This window comes from Pelodiscus sinensis, chromosome 21 (assembly GCF_049634645.1).
Source record: "Pelodiscus sinensis isolate JC-2024 chromosome 21, ASM4963464v1, whole genome shotgun sequence".
NCBI lineage: Eukaryota > Metazoa > Chordata > Testudines > Trionychidae > Pelodiscus > Pelodiscus sinensis.
Window position 1 is genome coordinate 5,443,973 of NC_134731.1, and position 21,966 is coordinate 5,465,938.

At 44.0% G+C, this 21,966-nt stretch overlaps 1 protein-coding gene across 4 annotated transcripts in view; it reads left to right on the top strand.

Annotated features, from left to right (window-relative positions):
* Positions 1-3,114: 3,114 nt before the first annotated feature.
* The window catches only part of YPEL2 (yippee like 2), a 61,643-nt gene continuing 42,791 nt past the window's right edge, over positions 3,115-21,966 (top strand). Inside the window, exons 1-2 of one of the 4 annotated variants that reach the window (XM_025179220.2) lie at positions 3,137-3,247; positions 10,136-10,253. The gene's annotated coding sequence lies outside the window, so the exon portion shown is untranslated. Of the gene's footprint in view, positions 3,248-10,135; positions 10,254-19,865; positions 19,942-21,966 lie in introns of all 4 variants that reach the window. The other 3 variants (XM_075904694.1, XM_006138657.4, XM_006138658.3) reach the window with 3 other exon arrangements.

Here is a 21,966-nt window from a genome sequence, read left to right on the forward strand (position 1 = left end):
TCATGGATAATATCAGATGGTTGTTTCATTGCCAGTGGGAGACCAAGCCATGGAATAACCTGAAATATTTTTATGAACTAAGAGAATAGCAGAGAATATCATTGTAAAGTGATGAACACTAAATTCAATAAGACCTACCAGAGAAATACATTCTAATTTAATACTTCTGCTGTGTATTAAATCCATTAGCTGTACAAGAAAAGGGCTCATGCTACATTGTGAGTCAGTGCTGTATCAATTGTTTCATCTTCTATCAGGATTTCAAAAGTGTTCTATCCATAAAACTTTCTTTAATTGGAGTTGCATGAAACATATGTGGCACAGGAAGCATTATTCTGATGAAACAACTTATTTTTAAATTATGAGCAAGATTCTACCTAACTCATCAGTTATTTGGGTGGATTCTTTTTATTTTTACCCTGGCATTTTTTCTGGTTTAAACACTTGTGAACTTCTATAAAAAACAAACAAACCTCCTCTCCCTCTCTCTTCCCTTTCCATTCCCCCCACTCCCAACAAGCCATCCTGTGACTTTGCAAGATCTCAAGCAAAGCCACTTTGAGCCTGGTCAGTACTTGGGAGCAAGACTGCCAAGGAATACCTTCAGAAAATGAGATTGGTGCTAAGTAGGAGCAATGGGCTACCGGAGACTCTTTCATATGAAATGCAAGCCGCATATCTTTACTGTAGATGGTAATCTACTTTAAAGAAAACCAGAATTTTGGTTTTGATCTACCTAACAGTGTGTCTTTCAGTTTGACAGCCTAATAGTGTCACTTTTCATAGAAGTTGAATTAACTGGAGTCCTTACTAAACTTCACCTTGGATAAATACATTTTGTCTACCAGAACTCCCTCTGATTTTAAAAATCATCCTTTTGACTTCCTGCCTTATATATGTTGTAGTGTTGCTTTGTGGCTATTTAGGCAGCTGCTCTCTTTAACTTCAGAGATGAAGGTTAAAATGACCTTGTTGTAAAATAAATCTATGAATGTAAGATCATTATTTCTAATGTTGGCTATTTGCTTTAGTATTTAAAAACACAATCTTGTATATTAGAAAGTGACTATTGTAACCATCCATTACTTGTAATTCTTCAGGGTTTGATTACTAGCCAAGTCATTAGTAATTTTGGGTGATCCAAATTGAGACACCTTTAAGGACAGGGAATTTGCTGCTTCCAGTGATGTAGTGATGAGGATAGAGGGGGTGCAGTTTGCCCTTGAACACCATGCTGGGGTCCGTGTGCCAATTTAGCTGCCAAAAGTTGTGGTGGTGGTAACTTTTTTACGATTATTTCCTAATGCGTGCGAACTGAGGTGATTGGGTAGAGTGCATTCCTGCCACCATTCGCACTAAAACACATGGTCTAGACTGGCAAGTTTTTCCGCAAAAGCACTTGCTTTTGCGGAAAAACTTGCCAGCTGTCTACACTGGACGCTTTGAATTTGCGCAAGAACGCTGACGATCTAATGTAAGATTGTCAGTGTTCTTCCGCAAATACAATGACTCTCCCGTTTGGGAAAAACCCCTTTTGCGCAAATGCTTTTGAGCAAGAGGGCCAGTGTAGACAGTTGAGAACCGTTTTACGCAAAAAAGCCCCAATGGCGATCGGGGCTTTCTTGCGCAAAACCGCGTCTAGATTGGCACAGACACTTTTGCGCAAAAGCGTCCGTGCCAATCAAGATGCTCTTTTCCACAAATGCTTTTAACGGAAAAACTTTTCCGTTAAAAGCATTTGCGGAAAATCATGCCAGTCTAGACGTAGCCATGCGGAATAATCTCAATGCTTTCATACGATAACATAACTATCGTCCTATTTACTTTTTGAAGGTTTCGCTGAAACCTTTTCACAGTCGACTGTTGGAATATATACAAAATAGGAAATAGCTTTTTTATGATTAACCACTACTACTTTTGTCAGCTAAGTTGGTGCCCCTCTAGCGTGGTGCCCAGGGGCAACTGCCCCCCCGCCCTCTCTCGCAACACCACTGGCTGCTTCTCCAGGTTGAAAAGAGAAGCACTAAAGATGTTCCCAAAACACAAGCAAGCTTCACATTGAATGTCAGCAGATATTTTAATATAAATTGAGGCATGTGGATTTTTAAATATAAATTACAACTATCATACATTTAAAAATTCACGGACTATCATGCTTTTTCTATTTTGGTTGAAGAGCAGGAGGAGACTTTCTAACCATAAGGGAGATTAGTTGATGGGATAGTTTGTCCCAGGAGATTATTAACCCTTATCATTTGGGTTAAGAGAGTATGATTTGATGGCTAAAATTTATTGTGGGAACCTTGATTCCTGATTCTGCCCCATTTGCATTCTTGGAGCTTCAATTTCTCCATCTATGTAATGGGGATGGTTATGTATATCCATCTTTGGAAAATGCTTTGCAATTGGTGGATGGAAAATGCTATCTTTATAAATGCTAATTGTTGTAGTTTTACTCAGGCTCTTTTGAGCCTCTCTGATGGAAGGTGCCATATCAATGCAAAATATGGTTATTAAACCTAGTCTGAATACCAGTCTGTTGCATATACTTTAGAGAGCTGCCTGATGGTGGTGAACTGAACCTTCCAGTTTGCAGGGTGGCCTAACCCAAATGTCCCCAAGAAACCCTGGTGCTGAACGGGGCTGTTCTACTAAAGCTGCTGGCAGATCCTTTCTGGGCTCTAGCCCTATAGCTTATGTTGGAAGAAAGAATGGCACTGTGCATTATTTCCGTGTCCCAAAGGTGGTGCCCTCTGCTGCCTTTAGGGTCCTCTAATGCCTCCCCCCTACTCCCCGCGCACCCCCCGCAAGCAGCTGCTCCTGCAGCACTGTAGCTTTAAGAGAAAACTCAGCTGTTTGTTATCCTTCCTCCTAGCTCCCATGCTGGCAGGGCCAGAGTCTTTCCCATTGGCTGTCTGCTCCCCAGCTGTTGTCTGCTCCCTGCAACCTACTCCCCAGGAGGGTGGGGAACAGGACGTGGCCTGGCAGCTTGATTGGTCCCCCCAAAAAGGGTTGGACTTCGCCCCAGCCAACCGTCTGGATGTTGCTATGTGCCAGCTGGTAAGTATAGGCGCAGCCCGCTGGCAGTCAGGGCTAGCATGCTCGACTGAGCAGCTATAAGGGGGAGGGAGCCTGCGGGAAGGGGGAGGGAGCTGCAGAGCTGCCTGGAGAGGAGTATCCTGGCTTGTTCCAGCCGACCAGCTCCGTCTGTACGGGGGACGCTCCGAGGGCTGCTGCGCTGGGGCTGGTAAGCGTCTGGGGGAAAGCAGAAGGGCTCTGCGTCGGAGAAAGGGGGGAGGGAAAACGGGAGCAGGGGGCTGCTGGGGACGCTCTGAGAATCTGCCCCCAACCTCCGGAACCTGCGCAACAAAAAGATCGGCTTCCCAGCGCTGTGCGCTCGTCTCGGGCCAGGGGTGTCTCGGGCCAGGGCTGGGTCCGGGCCAGGAGGCCGAGGCAGCCTGGGTGGGTTTTTTTGGGGGGGAGGAGGGGTGTCATGACAAGCCAGCTGTTGCGACTGGAGCTTGGAGGGGGGGAGGAGACGCGTTTGGTTCTTTCCCTCCACTTTCAGCACATGCTCTTTGTCCCCCGGAATTCAGTAGTGCTTGGCCGTAGGAGCCGATTGCACTGACGGGGGGTGTAGAGAATGGTGGTGGAAGAAGACAGTTCGCATCCGTTCAGAATTCACTTCCCCCCTCTATTTGTAATGGGGGGGGAGGTGGCTCTACGCCCTTCTTTCCCAGGGGATCCCAGATTTGGAACCTGCATCTCCTCCATTCCGACCTCCTCCCCCCACAGGTGCTCCCATCAAACCTCCTCTGCTGCATTTCACTGGGGGGGTTGATGTTGGGCAATCCAGGCTCTGCAAAGCAGGCACTGTTCCCACTGGGGGGAGGAGGATTGGGGAGGTGAAGACAACAGGTCTGAGAGCGTGAAAGGGGCAAACAGTGCACCAGTTAGTTTGCTTGGTTAAAATACAGTTAAGGTGGGGGGGGGGGTTTCTTCTCCCTCCCTCCCCTCCCCCCAATGATTGAATTTTGGGAAAATCCTCTTGTATGAATCTGGTTCAGTTACTGGTGTTGCTATTGGGAATGTGGGGAGGTTGATGTAAGTCGGGGAGACGTAGTTCTGAATTAAGCCAATGGCTGTAGCCGTTGAAAGCTGGGGAGCCTGAATTGGAGAAATGATTTTGGGGTGAGGACTGGTGAGGAAGGGGGCACACTACCAAGGGCAGACACTCCTGGGGAGGGTGCTAGGGCCATTCCCTCCGTCTGGCTGCCAGGCTAGCCTAGAGTGAGCTGCTGACCAGATCTACATGCCATGTGACTGGATCTATTTACTAACACTGCCAGTGAGCCCTGGAGATTGGGCCTTTCCCAGCTCAGGCTGGAGGCTGCTGCTCTGCCTGCTCGGGAGGAAATGAAATCATTGCCTGGTGGTGCAAAGAAAAAAAAAATTTCAAGGCCGGAGGAACGGGATGGGGAGAAGGGACTGCCCTCTCCCCACATGCCCTTTTGTGCACAGAGTAGGTAGTTTCCAATGGCTTGCAGCCCAGCAGCTCTTCATACCAACCCCCCTCAGGGAATGGGGATCAAGTGCACAGTCCTTGCCACAGATGTCACCCCATTGGGGAAGGAGGGAAACTGCTCCCCGTGTTCGTGTCGGCATTGGGCCCAGGAGCATGATGCATCAGAGTCAGGGCTCCCACACCCTATGGCGCTCCGCTCTGGACCAAGCTTCAGGTTTTGATCCAACTAGACAAAGGGTTTGAGATGATAGAAGGGACTGAAGACCACACTGAGGGTCCACACAGTTGTTTCTGTCTGTTTGGAGCCACAAAGGAGTTCAAGTGTTCTGGTTTAAATGATGGCGTTGAAGGACAGAGATAAGTAAAGCAGATTGGAGCTAAAACAAAAAATCTCGCACTTGTTTTGCCCTTTAGTCTCAATACAGAAAACATTTAGTGTTCCCATCTGGTGTAGAGTATGTTAAGTGGGGAGGAGTTGGGGTAATATCACTAGTCTCCTGCTATTGCACTCTTCAGTCATCTGGCAGTTTCTCCAAATAGAAACTTTCTGCTAGTTCATTTTCATGATTATTGTATTTAACATTTATTTTGCAGTAATGCCTAGAAGGCTCAGACAGGTTGTAGCCTCACAGTGCTAGAAAATCTGCAAACAGTAGATACCAAAGAACTAATGGTCTGAAAGAGGCTTCCACTTGGAAGGGGCGTTTTAATTTCCCCTCCATAGCAGAAGACACCTGTTTGCTCAGCTAGGGTTTTACTGAGATTAGCAGCGCCAAGATCTTTGAGTTCCTTAATAGAAAGAGCCTAGCAATCAAGATATTTGGAGGTGAGCACAGAGAAGAGTGGAGACTTCTTTTCCATTCCCATTGGATGAGCAAAAGCATCTCTGTCTTAACAGACAGACCAATAAAGCAGAGATTTGGGAAGACAAAGCTAAGCTCTCAGGAGACCAGGCAAGCAATAAAGGTGGGAGAGTTTCACTTCTCTCCCTCGTGAAGATGGCATGGACAGTAGTGTGTGATTCCGTACTATTTTTGGTTTGCCTGTTAGGCCTCTTTTCCAGGAGCCAGACTTCACCTATTGGGTCTCAAAATCTGAACAACAGCAGCAGAACTGATGAGTCCTGTGGTACCTTAAAGACTGACACTTATTTGGGCATAAGCTTTTGTGGGCTGGAACCCACTTCATCAGAGGCAGAACTAGATGTGTAGTTACATTGCCTCTTGGATGCTTTGATTCTGTAGTTTTGTGTTACTGAGGTAGGTGTGTGTGTGTGTGTGTGTGTGTGTGTGTGTGTGTGTGTGTGTGTGTGTGTGTGTGTGTGTGAGAGAGAGGAAGATGGGAATAAGAGAAGGACAGGGAACTGAGATGGTGAGTTTTTATTGACAAAGGTAGCATCACTATCTGTAAACCTACAGTCTCTCAAAAATATTCTCTAACTGAATACGTTTTAATAAAAGCATTTCAGTTTATCCATGTGATGAATGAAGAACCTGACAAGCATTTTGGAAGGTGGGGACTATTCCATAGTCCTGGTCAAGCTCTTAACAAGAGTTTTGGGAGAGGAAAAAGCCATTCCTCCATTGCTATTGCCCTGTGCACTGCCTTCCATCGAACTCCTGGATCCTTCTCTAGTTACAAAGGAAGAGGTAGAAAATCCATCTACAATAAAGGTACAGCTGCATTAGACATCAGTTACCAGAATACCAGACCTTGATTACTTGAGCTTGTCACATCTCGGTTAGGAGTCACCAGTGAGGCTCTGTGGACTTTATATAGGCTGATGGAAGTTACAAGTATTCATAAGGCCTTGTACCTTTTTGGGCCAGATCCTCAGCTGGTGTAAATCAGCACGTCTACATTGACTTCAGTGGAGCTACAATGACTTTTACACCAGTTGAGGTTCTGGTGCCCTCTCTGTCTCACTAGAGGAATTAAAACTGCAGTCTGCTCTCTTGGTGGTTGGGTGAGGAGGAGACCTAGAGATTAGAGATTTCCCTGATGAACTACTAGATATCACATCAGGTCACGCTTACAATTTCATCTCTCAACCCCAGCCCTTTTTCATCATGGGATGAGTGTCTCTCTCAAATTTGCCCTTTCTCTGCAGTGTCTTGCTTGCTTTTGTGTTCAACACTTGCTGGAGCATGGCTTACAGCAGTGGTTCCCAATCGCCCATCCACCGACCAGTTCTGGGCTACAAACCACTGGCTGCCGGGCCGCAGCAATCTGCCAGGCCACGCCCATGCCTCAATATTGACTCGGTGTGAATCTAAGTTTCCTGTAAACTGTGCAGCAGTGGCTGCCCAACTGCTAACTGAGTCCTGCCCAGAGGTTTAGGGCTGCCACACAGAGAGCTTCCTGCCTGGGGAGGGGCACTCCCTCAGCAGCAGAAGCTCCCTGCTCCAGACAGTGAGATGCTGGTAGGGAAGGGGACATAAGGAGGGAGGGGGGAGTAGGTATGTGGCTGGGACAGGAGAGGGCCAGAGGGGAGGGGGAGTTTGGAGTGGCGCAGTAAGTATGGGATGGGAGACGTTTGATTACAGCAATCTGATCACCACAGCTTCCTAGTCTGGGGGAGAGGCAGCAGACTGCATGGGGTATGTAGAGAAAATGGGGGGTGATACTGGCATCTGTGCACTGAGGTGGGGACAGGAGTTTGGGGTATCTTAGCTTGTTTTCCTCTGGGCTGCAGGCAGTAAGAGTCAAACCCTGTCTGTCTCAGCACAGCAGCCTTAGCTGGACTGCAGACATAGGACTCCCTCTTGGGCTGGGGCAGGCTGTGTGGGGTGGTGCCAAAATTTCAGGTGGGTTAAAAGCTTTTAGGCTGCTTTTGAATATTGGAACAAAAGGCCTAGCTCATAATATTTGCATGATTACATTTCAGACAAAGTTTACATAGGTGTTAATGGCTTAAGATAAGAGAGGAAAGGATTCTTTTAACAGAATTTTTTTAGTGTTGTAGATATCTGCCAACTCTGATCCATTATACAGACATATGTTGTGTGCATAAAGATGTGATGTAAAAAGACGTGATCTCTTAAAATTAATTACCATAATGAATATGCAGATAAAATGGTACCAGTCTTCCAAAAGTTTGTGAATGGTTTTGCTGGTCTGCGGTATAAAAAGGTTGGGAACTACTGGCTTATAGCTCAAAATTTTACCTCGCAAAGTATCTGTCTGCCCAGTCCAAGGCTTTTGCTTTGAGACTGTCCACATCAGTCAGTCTCGTTTGAGAGCTTTTTTTTTCACTTGTTGACAACTATATATAGCTATGTTCCTGAAACTAGGGGTGACTTCACTTCAGGAAGTTCAAGTGTCACCAGACTGGCTGTGCCACTCTGCTGCTACAGGAAATACCAAAATTAATAATACTTAGTCCGCCCACATCTTCCACACAACAATCCTGAGGCACTTCACAAACAGTGATATATTTTTGCACTACTGTGGTGTTAGGTAAATATTATTCCTATTCACTTATGAATAAACTAGAGTACACAGCAGTGATTTGTCTGAATCTTATGTAGCACAAGTCACTGGCATATATGGGTATGAAAGCTAGAAGTTCTGGCTTCCCAAACTCCTTTTGTAACCGGCACTGGTATAGCGTCTAGTCCAGTCTTTTTTATAAAAAAGGTCCTTTTTTATGATAGCCCTTAGCGAGAGGGAGGGGTAGGTCAGCAAAACTTCCCAAAAATACATGCAGTTTTTCAATTCTCTTGGGATGCAAAATTAATAATAATTTCTATTGGTCCAGCTATTCCTGTCAAACCAAACACTGGTTATTGAAAATACAGACGCCAAGGATGTCTGCTTTTGCCCTTCAGAGTTTTTACCAGCTGTATAGAGTGGGAATAATAATTCTTACTTACATCAGATGAGTGTTTGAGACTTACTCTATTAATGCCCTTCAGTTGAAGGATTTATATGGAGCAAAGTATATGTGCTATGGGATTATTGTGTTGGTACCCAAATAGTTCCTTAATATGAACACTCCCTTTGACTTAATGAAATCTTTTTTCTCTCAGAACTCACCTGAGTATGATATTGGGCAAATATTTTATCTTATTAAAGGTGCAACTTGCAAATACATCAACAGGTATGAGATCAGTTCAGTTAGTTTTTACTAAATGTAAGATTGACTAGTTTGTCCTGACATGCCAATTTTGGAGGCAGATCACTTATTAGTTAGGATCATGGAGTTTCTTGAAGGGCTATAGTACGCCAACAAAAATAAATAACACAATCAAGGCTTTATATCAATGTGCAAATTGCTCTGGACTTCTTAATACTCCTGTCATCTGAAGAAGTGGGTTGTGCCCATGAAAGCTCATGATACCATCTACATGTTTTGTTAGTCTTTAAGGACTATTTGTTGTTTAAGTTTTTCACTCACTAAAGTGTGCATTTAATTTAACATTGACACTAGTGTCAAACATGGGGAAAATGTGTAGATGGGTACAAAACAGGCATTGTGTGGTTTAACAGCATACTACAAGATGTAGATTTTTGTTGACGTAGCCCTTCTGAGCAACAGTTCAACAAACATGCAAGCAAAGGCCAAAAGACTGTCTGTCTACAATTGTGTTTAAAAAAAAAAAAAAGTCAATACTTATGTAAAAAACTGAGAACTCCAGCAACTCCTGACTCAACATTATGTAAGAAAGCAAAGGGATACAAGTATTGTCAGTTCACATACCTTGGCAGCATGCAAGCCAATGGAAATTTTTAGAAAAATAATCTCAAGAATTGGCAAAGTGGCAACTTAAACAAGATTTGATCATCAGAAAATCGGCACTTTATCAACCAAACTGCCAGTCTTTTACTTGGACATTATTTCTATCATAACCTATGAGTGTGTAAGCTGGAAATCCATCAAAGGTACTGACGGACATCTAAATGTCTTTGAAAGCAAGTGTTGTGGGAAAATACTAGATATTAAGTTAAATGAATTTAAAATAAATGCTGAGATTCATCAGAGTTCAGCCATTTATTTCTCAAGTTATTGAGAAGGGAAGATGGAACCTTCTGGTATGCATGTTAAGGATAAAGCCACAATATCTGCTATGGCAGGCAAGCCATTACATAGGTGGAGGGACATGCAAAACGGGATGATCTGAAGAATTCCTTCATGAAGTAGTGCTTAGAGAGGAAAAACGTATAGGACTTAACTCGGAAGATGTGCAAAGAGTGGTCCAGGATAGCTAGGCATAGTGGATGCTCTAAACCAAATTTGATGACATGGGGAGGCTTCACTTTCAGATAATTGAGTAATGTAAAGAACACAGAAGCAGCATAATAGAGTAAGACTATTTGAAAAGCGAGGATATCTTACCATTAACAGGGAAAGAAAAATGGGGGCTATGAGTGAAGACTGGTTCTATGTCTGCTGCAAATGGTCAGTTGTATGGCATGTCTTGTATTGCAACTATTGACGTCCTTATTTCAAGTCATAACCTAAATTGTAAGATCATTCAGGTAGGGCCTGTGTCCTTTGTTCACTGTTTCGAATGCCATTTACACCCTATGGTACTCATAACAATTTTAAATAATAACTTGAGAATATTACTATGTCCTGATACTGTGACTCCTTTTTTTTAATAACAGGGTTGACATGTACTTTACCTGGGGAAGGATATAGGTACAGGATGAGCAGTTCCATCTTACTACTGTACCTTTTGAGAGGTTGCTTATATATCGCTTCATTCTTCTGAAGTTTTGTCAGGTTAGCCAATTGTTTAAGGACTACTATCACTTTACACAAACTGTTGAGTGTGTGTGTGTGTGGGGGGGGTTGTTCTTCTAGCAGTTCTTACTTATGTATTGCCCAAGCAGGTTTTGCTGGTAGGAGCAAAAGCAAATTGCCAATTTGTTTCAAATTCGTGCCCCCAGCCAACCCTGCATCTTCTCTGCATGTTCAGTTTTTTTGTTGCAGTTTGGCAGTCTGCACTGTTGTCTGTCTGAACTGGTTATTGAATTCTAGGCTCAGCTGTTGGGAAATTGACCTGGAAAGCAAAGGTGGGCACCCTGCAGCTATACTGCTTGCTCTTCCTGCCATGTGTTCCAAGTAACATAGCAAGGATGCTGCTGTCTGACAGCTCCTCGGAGTCTGAAAAGAAGAAATTTAGCTATCCCTTGGCTTTTAGATAAAGGGATGGGGTCCCGCAACCCTTACTCACATGAGTAAGTCTGCAGTAGGTCAGTCTTGTAAGATGACTTCTGTTTTCAATGTCATGTCCTTTATATTGAGTTCAGCTTGCAAAAAGGAAATAACCATTGTAACTTTTTGTTTGTTTTTTAATTCATTGGCCACATGAAAATCAAACAGTGTGTTTTTTAAACAGTGTGAGACTTGTAGAATACCGAGAGGCAGGGAAGGATGGGCTTGTGACTAAGGCACTGTACTGGGAGATGGGGGTTCAGCAGCTGCCTCATTGCTGCAGACTTCCTGTGGGTCACTTTATCTCTCTGGGTTCCCTATCGATAAAAGGGGAATAATATTGTTGCACAAGAAGATGATAATGTTTGAGACTCGCAAGCACTACATTCCTCAAAGTCAATATAAGCACCTAGTTTTTAAAATGAAAATGTCACTTCAAAAATTTGGTTGCTGATGATTGGTGAAATACTGTTTAATAGGTCAGGCCTAAAATACAGGTCTTGCTAAACATTTGTACATAGCCCCATATATATATATATATATATATATATATATATATATATATATAAAAAAAAGAGAGAGAGAATCTATAGAGTGTTAATCATTTACTAAAACAACTATTAATGATTTTATCAGTTGTTGTAAAATCCAAGTTTGTTGTAGCCATCTGTAACACCTGCTCAAGGGATTGTAAAATTTAACCAAGAATGTAAACCTACCACATGTCTGTAACATGCATATTATGTATATTAATTATTTAGAACTACTTATAAATGTTCTCTCAATATAAATTGTGACATTTAATTCAATATAAACAATTTTTTTTAATATGGAGAGCTCCTATACCCAACCCAAACATTGTGCTAAATAATGCTTGAGAACCTGAAAGTAAAATGGAGTGGAAATTGTCTAAGAACAAAAGTGAAATTGACAAAATCTAATTTATTTTTTCCAAACTGATTTTTGTTAATTGTTTTAACAGTCTGAGTTAATAACTGATGTAACAGCTATAAGAACAAAACTATACTTCTAATGTGCCAAGCTTCCCCAATTATCACCTCTAATACCATTAGCTCACAGACATTTACCTTCCCCCCCCCCCCCCCCCGCATTCCCCTTCTGTTCTCAAATTTGATTTGTCCTTTTCATATGTATTCATTTTTTTAATTGTATCCTTTGGTATATATGATTGTGACTATTTTCTTCCACTATTTGATCTGAGGAAGTGGGTCTGGCCCACGAAAGCTCATCATCTAATAAACCATCTTGTTAGTCTTTAAAGTGCTACATAGTCCTGTATTTTGTTTCAATATCCCTTTAAATTTCCTTCTCAGTTTTTCCATAAAACTTCTAAACTGTCTTCGAGGATCTGAATGGTTAGAGCATGTGCCGAGTCTTGTTTTGATGGGAAGATTTGTAATTCATCAGACTGGCATACTGCCCTGTAAAAGATACTTTAAAACATGATTAATATAATTGCAATGACAGATTTAGCATTGATGGCTCCTTGGTAGAATAATAAACTCTGCTGCTTTTCTGGATAAGCTGGCTATGGTGTGTAGAGTGTGGCAGGTGCAGTACACTTGGCATTTTGCCTTTCTCTGATTCACTAGTCTTTTTTAATTGTTGCTTTCCAAATCTTTTTATACTACCATCTAGTCACTGCTGTGCAAAACTGGTAATTACTGTTAATGATCTTGTCCCTTTATTCGGCACCTTTAATCAAAGGATCTCAACAGTTTACAAAGGTGGGTGGTAATATCCCCATTATACAGATGGGAGAACTGAGGCCCAGAGAAATGAAATGGCTTGCTAAGGTGAATCCAGAGAACTAAACCAGATGCAGTTTGTCTCAGGCAAGAGATGGGTGAATGCATCTGTTGCATGTTTTGACTTAATTTTTTGTGTTGAGGTTGTGCCTTTGGAGCGGAGGAGAGAGAAGGGACAAAAGAAAATGCAAACTACCCCTGCTGCCAGTCTGCTGTGATTTCCATTATTAGCATTTCCCTGTGTCTTTGGGCTAGAGGACCTAGGAATGCCATACAGAGCTTAGACTTTGCGCCAACAGAAGTGCATGTTCACCTCACACAGAAGTGATTATTCTGTTTAAGAAACAGTTTTGGCAGGCTGCCTGGAATGCCCCATATAGTGTTACCTGGAATCTTAATACAGTGAAACCTTTGTTATCCGGCACTCTGTTAACCAGCAGACTTCATTAACTGGCATTGCCCCCAGCCACAATACTGTCACATCTTCAGGTGCACAGGCCTGGCTTGGTTTACCATGATTGGCTTAACTATTTTTTTATTTAAGAAGTACTAATCATCTTTAACTCAAAATAGAAATGTGAAACCAACAGCCTCATACTACAAAACTACCAATATTAAAAACTTGAATTTTACTATTATTGTCCATTGGTTTTTCCTAGGTTGATGGGACCCTCAGATAACCGGAATTTTTAGATCACTGGAATGCCCTAATCCCCGAGTGTGATGATAACAGGTTTTACTGTAGTTGCATTTCAGCGCTACGAAGGTGAAGAAATTAAAGGGTCTCTGCCTACATCCTCTTTGAAAACCCTTTGCTAGGTTTCCTTGGCTGTTTGTGTCCAAATTTGAGCTAATTATGCTTGGTTTCAGGGCCTCCCACAATTTAGTTCCTGCCCTCAGCACTCCAAAAAATGAGGATAAGGGAGGCATAAAATGAGGAGTACAGGATCTTTCGAAACGGGGCATCTCTGTTGAAAATGCCCCTTCTATAAACTGCCAGTGTGGGTTTTTTTTGTTTTTTTTTTTTTTTTCTCCAAAAAAGCCCTGTTTTGGAAAAAAAAGTGGCAGCTGCCATTATGCAAAAAAAATGCGGTATACAGGCAGTCCCCGGGTTACGTACAAGATAGGGACTATAGGTTTGTTCTTAAGTTGAATTTGTACGTAACTCGGAACTGGCTCCAGATTCAGCCGCTGCTGCTGAAACTGACCAGGGGCTGACTACAGGAAGCCCGAGGCAGAGTTGCTCTGCCCCCAGCTTCCTGGAATCAGCCACTGATCAGTTTCAATAGCGGCTGAATCTGGAGCCTGGGACAGAACAGCTGGGGCGCTGCTGGGTAGGTTCCCCCAGGACCAACCCGGCAGCACCCCAGCTGCTCTACCCCAGGCATCCACAACAAAAGCCTGGTCTGCTGGGGGGGGCGCACTAGCTGCGACCCCCCCCCAGCGGACCAGGGACACCCGGAGCAAAACCGCGGAGGCGCGGGACCCCGCCGCCTCTGCGGCTTTGCTCGGGGTGTCCCTGGTCTGCTGGGGACCCCTCCCAGCAGACCAGGGACACCCCGAGCAGACCAGGGACACCTGGAGCAAAGCCGCAGAGGCTTTGCTCGGGGTGTCCCTGGTCTGCTGGGGACCTCCCCAGCAGACCAGGGACACCCGGAGCAGCTTTTCTCGCCCCGGAGGACGCGGTGGCGGGACCACTGCGCATTTGGGTGGTCCCACTGCCCGCGAGTTCTGGGGCGAGAAAAGCCCCATTCGTAAGTGCGGATCCGACATAAGTCGGATCCGCGTAACTCGGGGACTGCCTGTATTTAAATCCCAGCTTCATTTGCAATATCAACATGCCTAATCTACATCCCTTCATCGAAAAAGGGATGTAGTTTAGACACAGCCTTAGAGGCTCACAGATCTATAGAATCATGAGCTTTTGTGGGTAAAACCCACTTCATCAGATTAATTGGAGTGGAAATACATATTTAGCTTGGCTTCTGTTATCAGCAGAATATGTACCTGTCAATTATAGGACCTGTGTTAACGAGGTTAATTAAGTGGGCTGGGTGAGTCCCATTCATAGCTTTTGATGTGAAAATTTGGATGTTAAAGGCAGGAGGAATTGGCTTTGTAATGTGCCAGCTAGTCAATGTCATTATTCAAAACCCAAGGTAACAGTGGCAAATTTGTAGATGAATTCCAGTTCTGCAGTCTTTCTCTGTAATTCATTAGTGAAATTCCTTTGTAGAAGAACGGCTACCTGAAATCCATGATTGAGTGAGTAGGCAGGTTAAATTGTTCCCCTATAGGTTTATGTGTGTGACCATTTCTGATGACTGATTTGTGTCCATTTATTCTTTGTCATAGAAACTGTTTGGTTTGGCCAATACACATGGCAGAGGGGCATTGCTGGCACTTGATGGCATATATCGCATTAGAGGATGTACAGTTGTATGAGTCTGTGATGTTGTGGCTTATGTGGCTAGGTCCTGTGATGGTGTTGCTTGTACAGGCAGTCCCTGGGTTACATGGATCCGACTTACATCGGATCCCTACTTACAAACAGGGTGAGGCAACCCCGCACTAGCTGCTTCCCCCCAGCAGACCAGGGAGACGCGAAGCTAGCACCCCCCTTCCCCCCCAGCAGACCAAGGAGACGCGGAGCGGCTTTTCTCAGCAGACACCTCAGCTTGAGAATAAAGGACTGAGGGAAGTGAGGTGTGGGAGAATAAAACTGAGCTCTGGAGAAATGTTTGGCTAGAGTTTCCCCTACAATATGTACCAGTTCCGACTTACATACAAATTCAACTTAAGAACAAACCTACAGTCCCTATCTTGTACGTAACCCGGGGACTGCCTGTATAGATATATGGACAAAGTTGTCAGTGGGGTTTGTTGCAGGGGTAGGTTCCTGGATGAGTGTATCTGAGGTGTGATGTGTGGCTGCTGAAAAGGATTTGCTTCAGGTTGGAGGGGTTGTTGGTAGGCAAAGATTGGTCTGTCTCCCAGGGCCTGTGAAGCATCATTTTCCAGGATAGGTTGTAGATTGTTAATGATGTACTGGAGGGGTAGGTAATGGCCTGTGATGTTCTGTTTATTTCTGTCTGTTTTCCTTGTTGGAACTGTCCTGAAGTAGTTGACTTCTGGCTACTTGTCTGGCTTTGTCAGTCTGTTTCCTCACTTCCCCAGGTGGGTATTTGTTTTAAGAATGTCTGATAAAGATCTTGTAGGTGTTTATCCCTGTCTGTGGGATTGGAGCAAATCCAGTTGTATCTAAGGGCTTGGCTGTAAACAGCTGATCATGTGATGTGTCATGGATGGAAGCTAGAGGTACGTAGGCAAGAATAGCTGTCAGTAGGTTTCCAGTAGAGGGTGGTGTTTGTGACTATCATTTATTCTGTAGTATCAAAGAACTGGATCTCTTGTGTGGACTGGTCCAGGCTGAAGTTGATAGTGGGATGGAAATGGTTGAAATCCCTGTGGAATTCTTCAAGGGTCTGTTTCCTGTGGATCAAGAGGATGAAGATGTCATCAATGTAGCGTAAAAAGAAGGTAGCTGGGGAAACATTGTTCGATGTCTGCCATAAAAATGTTGACTTACTTTGGGGCCATGTGGGTGCTCAGAGCAATGCTGCTGACTTGAAGTTATAAATTTTCCCTAAGTTGGAAATAGTTGTGGGTGAGGACAAAGTCACATAGCTCAGTCACCAGATGTACAGCCTAACATGGCTACCCCTCTGAGACTTTATAAAAGCTGAATGTTTCCCACTCTTAGAAGTTGGTGTTCAAACAGAAGAGTACAATATTGTTTTGCTGTGTACGGGGTGGGTAGGTGGTGGCTTACATCAATTAATATTAAAAAGTTTTTAAATGCAAAGTACCATATCATTGCTAAGTGGTGTGTTTTTTGTTTTTGTTTTTTAATTACAGCAGTAGCTTTAAAACTGGCTGATTATACAGCACTGTTCCAAACAGAATTCACACCTAGGCAGGAGGCTTATCATTGACTAAAATGTGTACTGCAGGGGGAGGGAGAGGGAACCTGACTGAGATCTTGAAAATGAGGAATCGGCTAACTAGCCACCCTCAGAATAAAATGAGATCACAGTGCTACACTGTTGCATTTGCATCCTGTTTTTTCAATGGGATCTGGAGTGGCCTGGTGGATAGATTATTCGCCTGGTGAATGCAGGATGGTGAGCTTGAGTCCTGCCCACCCTTGAAGCAGCTGGACAGCCAATACCAGTTTTCCCAGGGATGGAGCAGCCTCTGGTATTAGGAAGGCAGGATAAGAGATGCCCTGAAGGTGGGATGGGATCTGGAATGGCCTAGTGGATAGGGTACTTGCCTGGGGAGCGCATGGTGGCCGGATTGAGTCCCGCTTCCCTCCCCCCCCCGCCCCCGGGAAGGAGGGGGCAACACTAGTTGCCCCAGAGATGGAGCTGGCTCCTGCATCAATAAGGCAACATACAGCTCCTTGAGGGATGGACCAGGCTGAACCATTGGGAAGGCAGATTAAGAGACTTGCTCCTTACCTCCCCCATCACAGATGGGCACTGGAGGAATCTGAATTATAAGCCTTTTGCTGGCTGAATTCTCATTGCCTCAGTGGGTACACAAATCTAGGTACAAGAATCAAGTGGCAAAAACACTTGGGTTGTGTGCACCATGTGGACGATTTGATGACTGATTGTGATTTATTGCTTTCTGAAAAGCAGTGATTAGCTAGCTGTGGCATAAACAATCATTTGCTACTCGGTGTTGTTTGAAGTTCTTTATATGACAGTGGTCCTGAGAGTGAGAGCCCATTGGGCTAGTTGATGTACATTCTATACATGGTGAGACATGATCTAGGCTCCAAAGAGCATCTGATTAGACAAGATAGGAAAAAATAGCATTTTTATCCCTATTTTCCAGGCCTAGGCAGATGTTCCCCCATCCTGGGTACTGAACATCTGTAGTTTCCACTTTTTTGAGGGTAGAGGAGGCAGTGCTAGATGCTCAGCCTTTGAAAACTTGTCTCTTAAATGAGTTTACCAGGATCACAAAGAGACAATGGCACAGCTGGAAATGGCACCTGGATTTTCTGAGTCCCAGACCAGTGCATTCACCCTGAGACATTCTTGCTCTTCGAAGCATCCGTGTGCAAATCGGCACCAAGATAGCTACCACTTTGTGGCTACCAGCCTAAAGATCCACAATGAGTGAGTGAGTGACCTCAAGCAGTTAAATGGAACCATATGTGAGATCCTGGTGGCTACAGTCCATGACTTTGATGAAACAAAGCTCTCCAGAGTTGGATTCCCTGCACTGGAATTACACCCTGGGAACAGGTACATCAGTATCTCCTTGATATATTCATGACTGAGATACCCGAGAAGGGAGTCTCTGGTTTCCAAACACTGGGTTTATTTAAATACTCTGTATCCAAGCGTTCCCTGTCCTAGACTGTATTTAACTGATAAGCATTTCTCAGCATCTTCAGCCCTTAAAAAGTTGTCATTGATTTCTTTCTCAGAGCAAAATGAAGAAGGGCTGGCCTTTTAACTGCAATAGATGAGAGTTTTCAGAAAAACTAGACTTCTGTTTTATAGGCGTATCTCTTCAGCCATTGCTGCTTGGAGCAGTCCACATACATTATCTAGCATACAACTGTAAGGATGCAGATTCTTGGGATAAGCTAATGCTGGCCTAAGTTGACTGTATTTGTTTCCTGGGTGAGCAACCTCATAAGAACATCTGCCATGGGGGCTGGGTGTGTATGGAGGCATGAATGAATACTTGCCCAAGAAGCTCTTGGATAAACATCAAATTCTGCTCAGCAGAACATCTGTCATGTTTTTAGCCCCCATAGAGAGATGCCATTAACTGATTATTCTTGGAATATTATACAGTATGCCCCTCAACAAAGGATACAGACATGTAAATCATGCAATTATGTTCCAGCAATTCTCACTGGTGACTTGCAGTGGGATGGGGCTGTTGCAGGTTTACACACCAGGATCCCACCTCACTAGTTTAAAAAAAAAAAAGTTTTCCGCCTGATTATTTAAATGCCAGGCTCAAATTCCAGCCCCACAGACTTCAATGTGCCTATTCTAGCTATGAATCTAGAAGGATGGATGTAGACTCCTGGTGCTATGGCATCAGCAAGGTAGAGTGGACATGGAGGTGGTTGATGGTGCCTATCCTGTCTGCATCACTCTGCCTGCATTTGGACTTTTATTGTTAAAATAAAGGCCTTTTTGTGATGTGTGGGGGTGTTTTTGTTTTTATTTAAAAGGCCATTAATGGAATAGAGACCAGTCAATAGCAGAGATAGCAAATGCCACCAGCACAGAAGATGAGTAATGCTAGATTGCGTTGCTACCAGCATAGCCTAGGTTCATGACTTTGTTTTTGTCCTGCGTTTAGTGAGGTTGCCAGAATTCATTGTTAGCTGGGCTGTCAGGAGTCAAATACAGTTGTGCTTGTGTCTCCTGCAGAAGAAAAGAATGCAAAACCGTGGTGGTGGTAGTGGTATTTGGAGAACCTAATCTGCTGTTCCACAGATTTTGAGGTGACATTTTAGCAGGACTTAGGGTATGTCTACACTGCAAACTAAAGCCTGCAGCACTCAGTCACAATTGACTTGGGCTCACAGTCGCAGTTGACTTGGATTTGGCATGTGGGACTAGATAGACAGTCCCACTCAGGTTGGAGCCCAGGATCTGAAACGCTCCACTCCCTCACTAGATTTCAGAATCCAATCTCCAGCCTGATCAGGAACATCTAAAATGCTATTTTTAGCCTCACAATCCTGAGTCAATTGAGCTGCCTCTGATGCAGCCCTGTGGGTTTTTCTTTGGCGTGTAGATGTGCCTGCAGCCTCCTAAAAATTTGTGACCGTGCTCGCCTAAGCAAAAAAGACACATTCTGTTAATTACACTCACCTCCATTTTTATGGTGACAGGGTTGTAGGTTAGTAGCAGTGTTATATTCTGAATCTTTTGTGTATGTGATATATTCTGAATCTTTTGTGTATGTGATATAAACAAATATATATTTAAAATTAACCACACCTACTTGTGTATTCAGGCGTGTCTGAGGCTTTTTAAAGCCATTTTGCAATCCTAGTGGATGACCAGAATCTTTGCTCACAACTACAGCAGTGATCTTTCCCTCTTGTATTCAGCAGAGAGAGAACATAGTCCTGGAACCAGGAATTTTTGCCCCTTGCTCAGATATAATATGACTTAAACTTTGTTCCTGTTTCCCTATCTGTGAAACAAAGACCATACTTACCCACCTCGGCATGTTGTGAGAGAGAAGTTATGAACATTTACCGTGCTTTGATGCTGGAAAGGGATAAGTGCTAAGTATTTTATTCCTTCCCCTTCCCCCATTAGACTAACTCCATTTCACTCTCCTCCTCTCACAGGTAATGGCTGCCCAATAGCGCCCCTAACTGGTCAAGCCTGGCACTATTTGTGCTCCCTGAAGTTTCCTTCCTTGAGGTGGGTCCCCTCAGCTCTCCACCTACCAGATGGTGCTGAAGATGTGGGTTAGCTTTCTGGCCAAGCGATTAAAAATAAAACGTAACCGCCCTGCAGTAGCAGAAGGCAAAACTCTTGCTGAGACTTTCTTTTGTTTGTTCTGCCGTGGAGACTTCTCTTCAGCCCTCCTTCTGGTTCTGTTCCCCAGGCCTGTTTCTGGAATAGAGCACTTAGCTCCCACAGGCTGGTTCCCCTAGTCTAGAGTACCATGATCAGGGTCCTGACTGGGAACCTAACTGCTCCCTGTCCCTCAATTCTCCAAATTCATTTTTCTCAATCCTCTTGTAAGATCCAGGTGTCCATTAGCTATCACCTGACCCTCCTTAATCCAATCCCTCTCAAGGTAGGAAGCAGCTAATTATGGCACGGGTGGGTGTGAGCAATCTCCCCTTAAAGATGCCTGTGGTGCTTTAATTGTAGGTCCTGTGTGCCGAGAGAGAGAATGAGTAGGCAAGTACCAGAGGAGATTGCCATGACCATTTCCTGTAGGTTTTGTCTAGACCTCATTTATGCTGCTTCTTGTTTAACACACTCCACTGACTGCTTTTTTCCTGACTGGTGGACTGCTTGACTCCATTGCTGGCCCCATGCTCCCTGCAGCACTTTTGCCTTTGAAATGTAGCAACAGCCCTGGTTGCTACACTTCAAAGGCAGAGGCGTCTTTATCAACTATTGGATTAGCAAAATAATCAAAATTTTACATCCTTAGTCTGAAATGAGATCTGAATTGGCTTTAGGGTATGTGGGGGACAGGGACAAAACAGCCCTATGTATGTTCTCCCCCATTCCTTCAGGAGGGAAGTAAGAGAGAAAGTTACACTGTCTCTTTTTTACATGCCTGATTTTAAAAGTAATTGGCATGAGAAGCCAGACAGCTTCAGTATAAAACCTTGGAAATAAGGTTAAAAACCCCTTGCCAGTCTTTTTCTCGGTCCCTTTACTCCAGCTGCTCTTTTCACTGTAATCTGTTACAGGGGGTTTGGTTCTTTGCCTTGGAATCCAACTGCATTTGGTCCAAGTCAGAGCACATTTCGTCTCCTGCTCTTGGATGGCAAGGTGCATGGCTCTCACATTCTGGGCTCCAAGGTCTGTTAGTTAGGATTTAGTATCAAATACTGAATCAGAAGTTTGGAATTTTGAGGTGGTTCTGTTGTCTTATGACCATGAATGCTGGCAGTCAGTTAACTCAGAAAAGTTGGGATATGTTGTACTTGGCTACATCAAAGGAATAGAGAGCAAAGAACAGATTTCCTTATATGTTTAACTGCCTTGTTCCTGGCATCATGCAGTCTGAATCCTGAGCACTTTTCAGGGTAGAGGGAAAACCCTGCTCTCTAACCCAACACAATTGCAGTCTTGAAAGCCCTCATGTATGGGTGTATGCCTCTCATTTCCCTGATTTGTGAGAAAAGACAGGGCTTGTTGACTGCTGAAATTCAGGGCTGTGACACTGCATACAGCACTGAGAAAATAAGTAATCTGCAGAGCCATTATTACTGGAGCCCTGTGCAAATAAAAAAAAATGTGGATCCACATCCATTTGTGATCTGCAGACATGCCCTACAGATCTGATGTAGATATCTGCATTTTCAGGGATCCCAGTCCCAGGGAACGACTAGACTACATGGGTTTTGTCAGAAAAAGGTACGCAAAATGCCCGTCTAGACTGGGCCAAATGTTGGGGGGGAAAAAACCTCTTTCAGAAGCCCCCTTCTTCCTCGTAGAACGAGGAGTATAGGGGCTCTTGAAAGAGCATGTTTGCTCTTCTGCAAAAAATAGCGGAAGAGCAAATGTGTTCCCTGGATGCGGTGGAGTTATTTCAGGATACCTCTGGTATCCCAACCCCTTTCCCCCGCAGTCTAGCTGTACCCCCAGTGAAACCAAGGGAAAGACTCCCATTGATTTTAATGGGACCTGAATCGGGGCCTATGGGATTTGAAAACTGCATCTCTATTATGACAATTCTCACCAAGCACCCTTTATTTT